The following is a 12,063-nucleotide window of genomic DNA, read 5'->3' on the forward strand; positions in this document are numbered from 1 at the left end:
CTGAGGACAAAAAACAGGCCATCATTGCATGTGTTGTCCATCCACTGCATGTCAGTGCAGCACAACAGACTTTGAAGTCTGTACATTTCTGCACTATGTTAGCGTCGCGTGATGAAAAGGCTGCTGTAGAACATATGGAGCGCTGTTCTCTCAGCAATCACAGCTCCATCATTAATCTTTCATTAGCCTGTCACGCGATACGAGCAAGGTTTATTTTCTTCTACATGTCCATCGTTCTATAGCCGGTCCAACGTGGTCCAGCTGTTACTTCATGCCAATAAATTCCGTTTGCTTCGACGACATGATGGTGTATTAACTGAAGCATTTGAATGAGAAACGTATGGAACAGGAGGGTGGAAGCAAACACTTTACACTTACTTGCTGTCGCAACACAGTGTCAACACACGATTTGCTCCAAATATAAGAATAAGTACAGCAACTGTTTGCCTGAAACCTCGTTCACCCAATTTTCCCCATGTGCTACATGATACTTTTCACCAAAGATGTGTTTGCTTCTTTAGTTTTGTACTGTTTTAAGGTCTAAACCTATTTAGCACTGTGCTACGAGGCTAACGTGGCTAACAAGTTATTTTAAGGTCTAAACCTTATTAGCACTGTGCTACGAGGCTAATGTAGCTAACAAGTATTTGAAGTGGACGCCTAAATCATCACATATTTGTCTCAGACCATGTTGATCTCAAATAAACTTGCTTGGTTTCTAGACTCTATAAAAATGTACAGTTTTTACTGATGAATTAGACATGCTAAGCTACTTGTTAGCTAAATTAGCCTTGAAGCTCCAGTGCAAAACTAACCAAAGCGGGCCTCACACACCAAACATGTCTCAGCTGATCGGATACACACGCTATAAAGGGAAAAACTGTGTAAATTACATTTTTTATCCTTTCTTTAAGGCACATGTGTCAGGCTCCAGTCCTCGTGGGCCAGAACACTGCAGACTTCAACACGTCGCCTCATAAAACACACCTGATTCAGCTCATCAGTAGTAAGTTGCAAGGCCTTCATGAACTGAATTCAGAGCGTTTAGACGAAGGTCAGTGTTAATCTCCACAGCACTTTGGCCTGGAAGGTCCAGGCTTGACATGCCTGATTTAAGAGTAACCCTGCTAGAAAAAAGCAGCATGTCGCTGTTGTCAGAACAAAACCTTGTATCTCCAAAATAGTAACTTTACAGGAGAAGGAAAAAACCTACTTTCCTTTTAATGTAAGTGAATGGAACCAGAATTATTTCCAAGTGTTTTTGGCCTGTTTATTTTGGTCCACTCATCATGAAATTAACACACAATGTAAAGGACAACATGGGTTTTCAAATTATGTCAAAAACCGAAAAATGACAAAAATAGACGTACAAAGTACTGACCAGCATACCAGCAAAACCAGCATATCATCACTGGCCAGAGGAAAACCAGGATCTTCAAAATGGTCATTTTCCAGGAGAGAGCAAACATGTTCTTTACTTTTAAAGTGAGTTCAAGTGACGCTGGAGCATTCCTATTGGTCCATTCATCATGAAATTCTCTCGCCGTATAAAAAAGCAGCTGTTGTGTTCTAAGGACGTGACAAAAAAAAAAATTAAAGACAAAAGAAATATTGTTTGTTTGTTCATTTTGCTTTTTGGACAGCAACCACATGTTCTTGGATGCCAGTATATTACCATGGTGGGTCACCAGCTAATCCAGAACTATCCAGCACAATCCAACATAAACAAGCTTAGACCAACTTGAAACGCATACTGATCTGGGCTGTTTTGTTCCGCGGAGAAACTTTACATGAATTCCCAGCCTGATAGCTTAGCTTGTGTGGTCTGACTTGTTTCACGTCTACCTCACAACAGTAGAATCTGGACCACATTGTGGTTTGGGATGACATCATCGCCAGCTTTACGTTTTGGTCCATGCTCAGCTGCTTTTTTAGATCAATGCATCGTTTCTCATTACAGCTTCTGTAAGGTTAGCGGCACGGGAGGCCTTTCTCTTTATCTATTCATCACTGCAGCTCTACAACCACAATGCTACCAACCTCTGTAGTTCCAAAGACATCTGCCACCCAGGAGCTGGTAAGATGAGTCTTTGCATTGAGATCCAACCTTAAAATGATTATGCACAGGCAAAATCTCCCAGGATTTGTCATATAAAGTCCATGTTACAGTTTGGATTATTCATATATCAAGCAAGACCTGGTTCAGATGTTCACCTGGTTCACCTGCTGCCAAGATCTTCTAGAAGAGCTGAATTCAGCTGTTTTAAACTCTGAGTCCATTTTAAGAGTGGAGTCGTGTCCCTTTGTTGATGGATTAGACCATCTTCCCTATTGCCCTGGGAACAGACAGCTTAAGCTTAGGGGTTTGTTTGGAGTTTGATGGCAAAGGTGACTGAATAAGACATGCTGTCGCCATGGGATACAAAAACAAACGGAGTGTGAAGCACATGTAATGATGCGTTTCAGTTTGTAACCCAGACAAAGGAGCCGTGGGGTGTTAATACACTAATCACTGCTGGAGCAGCTATGATTCAGAAAAAGCATGAACACGGTGGCCACTTTATCAGAAACCCCTCGCTTGTAGCTTCGTCTTGCTGGTGTCCAGTTAGAAACTGTAGCTCATCGGTTGATGCACAGTTTGTGTTAGACACTCTCTAGAATTTCCTCAGTGGTCAGTTTTTGACCACAGAACTGCTCATGCCTGGATATATTGGGTGGTGGACCGACTCTTAAACTGTGTATGACAATAAATGGACTACAGTCAATAATTATTACTTATAATGGACCTACAAGGGAGATGAAGCTACGTGAAGTGGCCAGTGAGTGGAAGTAGAAGGTAGGTGGTTTCTAATAAAGTGGCCAGTGAGTGGAAGTACAAGATAGTGGTTAACACCTCTGCCTTCTACACTGTAGACTGGGGTGTTCAATCCCCACCTGGGCAAACACCCTACACTATACCAATAAGAGTCCTTGGGCAAGACTCCTAACACCGCCTTGGCCTACCTGTGTAAAAATGATCAAATTTGTAAGTCGCTCTGGATAAGAGCGTCAGCCAAATGCCGTAAATGTAAAAATGGTCAGCGAGTGGAAGTTCACGGTAGGTGTTTCTAATAAAGTGGCCAGTGAGTGGACGTACAAGATAAGTCAGTGGTCGGCGAGTGGAAGTTCACAGTAGGTGTTTCTAATAAAATATCCAGTGCCATTTCCAATAAAGTGGCCAGTGACTAGAAGTACACAGTAAGTGTTTCTAATAAAGTGGCCAGTAAATGGAAGTATAAAGTAGGTGTTTCCAATAAACTGGCCAGTCAAAGGAAGTACAAGGTATATGTTCCCAAAAATGTGGCCGGTTAGTGTAAGTATAAAGTAGGTGTTTCCAATAAATTGGCCAGTCAGGGGAAGTACGAAGTATATGTTTCTAATAAAGTGGCCAGTGAGTGCAAGTATAAAGTAGGTGTTTCTAATAAAGTGGCACAGCAGTGACACATGCAGTGTGCAATCCTGCACTGACAGATGGCCTACAGGTTTCTAATAAAGTGGATAAAGAGTTTATTTATTGGACCTTTAAAGTAGGTGGAGCACATAAAGTGGTCAGTGAGTGTAAGAGAAGGTAGGAATTTCTAATAAAGTGGGTGTAGATGTTTTCAGAGAATTCCACATGGTAAAAACACTGTGGGGTATAATGACAGATGATTTCGATAGCTCGGAGAATGTGGTTTTAAGCTGCAGTGTCCAGTCCAATAGTCTGTTCCAGTAACAATAATGCTTTCTCCATCTCTTACAATGGTCAACAAATAACTTGATGGTGCACATTCGGGATTCGGGACACTGTCCTAAGCAAAAGCCCAGATCCGGAATCCCATGATGTTCATTCAGTCCCAAAACGTCACCTTGCTGTCTTTCTCTCTTCACACTGGCCAGCACAAGCCCCTGTAATCCTCTGGGGCCTATGACCTGTGTCAATCAAACATTCTTTTTCATAAATTTACATTGGTTCTGAGTGATGTAACATCCTGTGAGAGTTTTGCTTGTGAAATATCTGGAAAATAGTTTAAGACAAGTAAAATAATGTTCTGAAGGGTGTTCTGTGGGCCTGTTTACCGGAATAATTCAGTGGATTTTTTTTATTAAGAGATTTTGATGGTGAGGCAGATCTTCTAGTTGAGATCCTTTCGTGAGTCAGAACACAACCACAAGTTCTTGGAAGATCATTTTGGCAGATTTTCTGGTTTAATAGCTTCAGTCACACCCAGTACAACTACTCATGATAAATCCTTACAGGACTGTGTCTTGGAAGTGATTGATGTCTCCCTCTGTCTCTCTGTATCTCTCTCTCTATCTCTCTCTGTCTCTCTCTCTCTCTGTCTCTCTCTCTCTCTCTATCTCTCTGTCTCTCTCTCTCTCTCTATCTCTCTCTGTCTCTCTCTCTCTCTGTCTCTCTCTCTCTCTCTCTCTCTCTCTCTCTGTCTCTCTCTGTCTCTCTCTCACTCTCTCTCTCCCTGTCTCTCTCTCTCACTCTCTCTCTCTCTCTGTCTCTCTCTCTGTCTCTCTCTGTCTCTCTCTCTCTCACTCGCTCTCTGTCTCTCTCTGTCTCTCGCTCTCTGTCTATCTCTCTATGTCTCTCTCTCTCTCTCTCTCTCTCTGTCTCTCTCTCTCTCTCTGTCTCTCTCTCTCTCACTCGCTCTCTGTCTCTCTCTGTCTCTCGCTCTCTGTCTCTCTCTCTATGTCTCTCTCTCTCTCTCTCTCTCTGTCTCTCTCTCTCTCTCTGTCTCTCTCTCTCTCTCTCTCTCTCTCTCTCTCTCTCTCTCTGTCTCTCTCTCACTCTCTCTCTCTGTCTCTCTCTCTATGTCTCTCTCTCTCTCTGTCTCTCTCTCACTCTCTCTCTCTCTGTCTCTCTCTCTCACTCTCTCTCTGTCTCTCTCTCTCTGTCTCTCTCTGTCTCTCTCTCTCTCTCTCTCTCTCTCTGTCTCTGTCTCTCTCTCTCACTCTCTGTCTCTGTCTCTCTCTCTCCCTCTCTCTGTCTCTCTCTCACTCTCTCGCTCTGTCTCTCACTCTCTCTCTCTCTCTGTCTCTCTCTCTCTCTGTCTCTCTCTCTCTCTCTCCCTCTCTCTCTGTGTCTCTGTCTCTCTCCCTCTCTCTCTGTCTCTCTCACTCTCTCTCTGTCTCTCTCTCTATGTCTCTCTCTCTGTCTCTCTATCTCTCTCTGGCTCTCTGTATCTCTCTCTCTCTCTCTTTGCCTCGTATTCAATCAAAATAACTGCAAGATGGATTTACGGCGATCATTTTAAACCTTGGCCAACATCTACGTAAATCAACTCACATGATTTTACTCAGTGAGGCCTGCCAAGTTTGACTGGATCACCAAGAGAGCGCCAGGGGTCCGCTGTGCTTTTTGTTTGTGATCGCTCTACTCGTCCTTAGTGACCCAGTGTCGATTTTCACACATGAAGCAAAATGTTAGGCCGCTGCGTAAACACACTATCAGGTGGATGAGTGGGGTTGCGTTTTGCGCTAAAGCGTTTCCCTCTGGCAGTGAAAACACAAGCCAGCATCTCGCTGCAGGATCTGACCAGCTCCGCACAAAACAACCCTGCCAGCTCCTCCGCTGTTATTTCAGCGGCTGAGGCTACCATAACACCCGCCGGAGCCTTAATCGCATTTAGGGGCTTCTGTTTATGCATCGATCAATCTCTTCCGGGACACAGTGGGTGCATGCTGGGTAAACGGCTCTGAACTCGAGGCGTTTCACCAAGATCCAAGCTGACAGCTCCTTTCTGGAGAGTTAACCGGGATCCAGGAGTGAGAGGAATACGTTTATGAATAAGAGACTGGGTTGCTTATGTTCAGTCACCTCTACTTCCGCTCACTGGCCACTATATTAGAAACACCTAACATGTAGCTCCCCTCACCTGCCACTTGATTACAAACACCTTCCATGTACTTCCACTCACTGGTCACTTTATTGGAAACACCTACCTTGTATCTCCACAGACTGGCCACTTTATTAGAAACACTTAACTTGTGTTTCCACTCACTAGCCACTTTACTAAAGACCCTACCGGTCAGCTTCTGATCGCAGGTCCACTGTTAACCAAACATTATTTGGTTAGTGGGTGTACAGTTGGAATTCATTATTCAGTGGCATTAATAAGCATATATTAACACTATATTCTCATCCAGACCGTGCAACTTAGAGAAGCCCTATGTTATTCCATCAAGCTAACCATATCAAAGGACACAGATCTCTATGACACAGATCAAAAGGCCCAGATCTCTATGACACAGATCAAAGGATGAGATCTCATAAATAAATCAAAGTTCATAGAGTCATTTATACAGAAAAGGCTGCGTGGAGTCTGGCCCACACTCCACTTTACACAAGCTGTTATTTTAATAGCCACAATATGTTCATCACTCCTTTGGAACCTGTTCATTTTTTAATTATAATTATCACATTTTTATCAAAGTGCCCTGCGATGGACTGGCGACCTGTCCAGGGTGTATCCTGCCTTCCGTCCGAAGACTGCTGGGATAGGCTCCAGCTCCCCCCGCGACCCTGACGGAGAAGCGGCTTAGAAAATGGATGGATGGATGGACATTTTTATCAAAGTAAATGCATCAGGACCCATACTGGCCGTTCTGTGCTGTGAAAAACAATCGAGAAGAAGACGGTCAAGCAGAGGTAAACCGGACAACTGCAGCTTTCTTCATATCAAACAGCATTTAAACACAATAAAGCCACTTAGAAATGATGGCCTGCTTGCTTACTTTTAAAGACGAAAATCTGCAAAAATGTTGTAAATTATACACAATTTATACATTCCAGTCAACATTACTGAAGAAAAGCAATGCACAATTCAACTGAGGGACCTTCTCCAAAAACGGGGCAGAAATGGGATTTCATGGCTACTGTGAAGTTAAACTCAACTGGATTTGATGTCAAACTAACAGCCTTCTCAAGATTGTAGCATTAAAATTAACATTACTTATTGTACCGCAACTACCGAAATTCTGTATGTTGCGCTGATTGGGTACCCCACCCTTTTTTTGCTAGCAGCCGTCTGCTCTGCATAACTTTCAGAGCAAGATGTGGTTGTTAAGTTCACAGCATCACGTCTTTAACGGTCAGTCAAGATTTTTCTTTGAAGCATTTGGTAGTTTAAAAATGAGACACAATGGTGTGTTTGCAAAACGAAGCACCACTTTGTTTTGACTTCTGCTCCACTTTGAGAGTTACCTGCTCTCTGCAGTCTGTGGTTAGTCACGAGTCAGTCAAACGGCCCCTTCCTGTCAAAGTAGGTTGCTATGTTGAGCAGTGAAACCCACTAGACTCTGTGACAGCAGTCTGAAGTGTGGCTTGCAAGAAGCCACACTGGAGAAGTTTTATTTTGCCAAGTATTGTTTATCTTATTATCAGATAAATCATCACTTATAAACATTAGCAGAGTAGGCCCATAAAACACTATGCTAACAGTTTCATAAGGTATGTAAACAATGCTAAAGGCCACACATACTGTTCACACCCCAGTTTTCCCTTTTGGAAACCAAACCGCCACAGCAGCCTGTTTTGAATTTGTTGTTTCTGTGATGTCACAAAAACAAATGCATTGACATATATCCACCTATTCAGACTGCTGCAGTTAGCCCCGCCCATTCATGGTGAAGTTATAAGGGATGTTTCTGCTTCAACTGCTTTATGTATGAGGCACAATAAATACAAGGCATCCAATCACACACACACACACACACACACACACATGCAAACACACACAAACACAAAAAACACACACACACACACACTTACAAACACACACACAAACACAAAACACACACACAAACATACACAAACACACACGCAAACATACACAAACACACATACACAAACACTAAAACACAAAGCACACACAAACAAACACAAAACACACAAACACACAGAAACACCAAACACACACACAAACATACACAAACACACATGCAAACATACACAAACACACACAAACAAACACAAAAACACAAAGCACACACACACAAACACAAAGCACACACACACACACACACACACACATACAAACACACACTTTCTAAGCTGTTTATCCTTCTGGGTTGGGAAGCAGGGGCCTATCCCAGCAGTCATTGTGGAAGGCTGGATATACCCTGGATGAGCTGCCATTCCATCACAGGGCAGACGACATCCAATCAGAACTGTGCTAATTTGCATATATCACTCTTAAAGGCACAGTAACTACAGCCATCTAATTCTAAGTGATAAACAGAGAATAAAAAATAATAAGTTAGAAAATTGTCATGTAACATTTGGTACTTAAAAACACAAACAAATAATAAAAGTAAGCAAGAAAAAGAAAAGCAAGAAAAATGAAGGATATGAGCCCTTTAAACGATTACACCTGAGAACGCCTGGCAAATATTAGCCGACCGTGGCAAACATTTAGACGGTGATATTAGATTTTACTCAGAAACTAATTGATTCTAGGCTCTCACATATGAATAAACTATAAAAAAGCCATTTGCCTGCCAGATGAGGATGAGCTGGAGGCTGAGGCCGCTGTGAAAACACTGTGTTTTCCACTGTGCTCGGGAGAGAATTATATAACTGTGCAGCACGGTTCCAAAATTCGGGTGCACATGATCAAATCCTTGCTTGGCCAAACAGTGGCATCTGCGGGGAATGTGGATAGCGAAAAAGATCCAAGCTGCTCAGCAGAGCAGTCAGATCAGACTGACACCTTCTGTCTTTCTGCTCATGCAAGGGATGCTCTTAGCTTCTCTTTCACTGTCTGCTTTGATGTGCAGGAAAATGTGTAATTCCTTCTAGAACATGGGCATCATAATCCCTTTAGGATGCCACGTCTTCAGACTTATGACTCCAAATCAAACAACCTTCTTTATGAATGTTCAACCTGTTTTCTTTTTCCCTCCACAGTAACAGGACAAGGTGACTTATACTGTGACTTTCTCTGTGTAATGTGTTTGGATTGGGAGTGAATGAGAGGACTGCTTGTGTGAATATTGAAATAGTGAATATTGTTGTGATTGCGCTGTTTGGGATTTCATGCCAGTGAATGAAATGTAGGCTTATCTAATCTCTTTGATTATTTCCACAGGGCCTGGGCGCTCGCAGAGGCTGCTATTTCCTTCATAAAAGCGGAACAGACAGAACATCCTGGAATTCGCCTCGACTGCTGCTGCTCTTCCCGCTCGCTTTTACAAGTCAAATGTGGCAGCGCTCTGCTAGCATCTGCTCAGCGGAGGACGCCACTAAATCCACTTTTATATTAGCTCTTTATCCCCCCACTCCACATATGTGCACCATTACTGTGCTGCCGTTCACCTCAAAGCACGGAGGAAGCAGCTTGGGCCTGGCCTGCAGGAGAGAAAGAGAGAGGGAGCGTGTGAGAAGAGAGAGAGAGAGAGAGAAGGGAAAGAAAACTGTGAAACCTCGCTGAGAAAAGAATACACTTTTATTAAAAGGGAGGTTATTTTAAACTCCTAAATTCGCATGTGAAGCATCAGTATGTGGGTCCACACTTCAGTTCCTCACTCTCAGAACTACAGAAGCTTTATTACAGATTCTGAAAAAATCATCATAGTACATGCTGAAGAATTAAAGGTAGATAAAGTAAATAAACTAAATAATTCATAGTAGTTATTGAATAATCCATCGTGGACGCATCATTTATGGCAGTCTCAGAAGTACAAGGTAGGGGTTTCCAATAATGTGGCCAGTGAGTGGAAGCACAAGGTAGGTGTTTCCAATAAAGTGACCAGTGAGTGGAAGCACAAGGTAGGTGTTTCTAATAAAGTGGCCAGTGAGTGGAAGCATAAGGTAGGTGTTTCTAATAAAGTGGCCAGTGAATGGAAGCACAAGGTAGGTGTTTCCAATAAAATGGCCAGTGAATGGAAGTACAAGGTAGGTGTTTCTAATAAAGTGGCCAGTGAGTGGAAGCACAAGGTAGGTGTTTCTAATAAAGTGGGCAGTGAATGGAAGCACAAGGTAGGTGTTTCTAATAAAGTGGCCAGTGAATGGAAGCACAAGGTAGGTGTTTCCAATAAAATGGCCAGTGAATGGAAGTACAAGGTAGGTGTTTCTAATAAAGTGGCCAGTGAGTGGAAGCACAAGGTAGGTGTTTCCAATAAAATGGCCAGTGAGTGGAAGCACAAGGTAGGTGTTTCTAATAAAGTGGCCAGTGAGTGGAAGTACAAGGTAGGTGTTTCCAATAAAATGGCCAGTGAGTGGAAGCACAAGGTAGGGGTTTCCAATAAAATGGCCAGTGAGTGGAAGCACAAGGTAGGGGTTTCCAATAAAATGGCCAGTGAATGGAAGTACAAGGTAAGCGTTTCTAAGAAAGGCCAGTGATTGGAAGCACAAGCCAGCTGTTTCTAATAAAGTGGCCAGTAGGTGGATGTACATTACGGCATTGTGATAAAACTACAAAATATTATTAACCACCTCTAGACCTGAGATTAAGACACAAGACATAAAAGAGAGTGTGTTTCTTTCCCGGAGCAGAAAGAGACTCCAGGCCAGGGGCTTTCTCATTTTGGACTATGCTGGGCTAATTTCACTGAGGGGGATGCTGCATTGAAAATGTGTTTAGTCTAGGCCTGGGATCAGTCCGTGTCTGGAGAACTCTCCCACTGTGTTCATGTTCCAGAGGGCCTAACGCATCTATGGCTCCAGACACCAACGCTGAAATGCTTCAAGCTTCTCGGGTGGATTCAGGACAAGGTCTCTATGATACATTTGAGCCCAAAGTAAAGCATTAAACTGCATACTACATACATATTGCTCATGTGGGAAGAAAACCTTGTATCTCCAAAATGGTAACTTTACAGAGGAAGGGAAAAAGCCTACTAAGTCAATGGAACCAGACTTATTTTCCAGTTCATGTTGGGCCATTTCTTTCAGTCCATTCATTCATTTATGTACAATGTAAGTGGTAACAGGCATTTTTACATTTCGTCAAAAACTGAAAAACGGCAAAAATGGAGATACAAGGTTTTCTTCCAAGAAAAGCGATGTGAACATATACACTACAAGGGTAAACACCCTTTTTCCCTGGAATTTTACATCGTTTTTTCTCCCTAATTTAGTCATTAGTCATCAACAGCATTAAGGCTAAGGTTAAGGTGAATTGAACACTTTACTGCATTGTGTTGCCGTATGGCTGTGGCAGCATTGTGTGATAGGTGGAGACCTTGCCTACCATATAGCATCCTACCTGCTAGCAAGGCCTACTCCCATCACACAATACTGCCACCCTAGGAGGGTCAGTGCAGGTACGTACGTCCTGTTAAGCACCGCTGCATTTGTGAATTGGTGCTGACATAATGTCAATGGAGCTCTGGACGCTTGGAGGAGCATGCTAAACTGCTAATTCTGTTATGTCAGCCTGAGTTGACTCTCATCGCATCATGATAGGGCCAAAGCTTAGACATCCATCACTCCTAACCTGTGCACTTTTTACTTGTGTTGCTGGAACCGCAGATCTGAATGGCGTCCAGTGTTCAGCGTCTTTGAATTCTGATGTTATGCTGCATTCGGGATATTTCAACAACTATGTGATGAATACTGTGCTAATACTAATCTTTCCCAACTGCTATGGTGCGATCTGTAGCCTACAAGTATGCCAGGTCTGATGACGCCCAGGCTGCCCTCTGACCATTAACTTTGCCATCTGAGGTCTAACAGTCACAAACGATGCATTTCCTTTTCAAACTGTGTCCGTTCTTTGTGCACACCAGCCACCCAGCTACCCATCCACTCCAGCACGGTCAAAAGCACTGCAGCTGGACTGTGCCACTGCTTTTCTTTCACGTAATGACAAGATTGATGCGGTTTGCAAGTTGGTCAGCTGGTTAGCCATTAGCTAGCTAGTGTAAACAAGCTGTAAAATGAACATAAACATTACACAGGGAACATGACGTGGTCGAGGAACCCTGCAACGGAACCCAACGCTCTGAAAGCTCATAGTAACAGGTGGATGTGATTGCAACTTGAGTTCCTAAATAAATAGGAGTGGTTTCTTTCTCGGCCGTCTGAGCGAA

Source organism: Pygocentrus nattereri, chromosome 29 (assembly GCF_015220715.1).
Source record: "Pygocentrus nattereri isolate fPygNat1 chromosome 29, fPygNat1.pri, whole genome shotgun sequence".
Taxonomy (NCBI): Eukaryota; Metazoa; Chordata; class Actinopteri; order Characiformes; family Serrasalmidae; genus Pygocentrus; species Pygocentrus nattereri.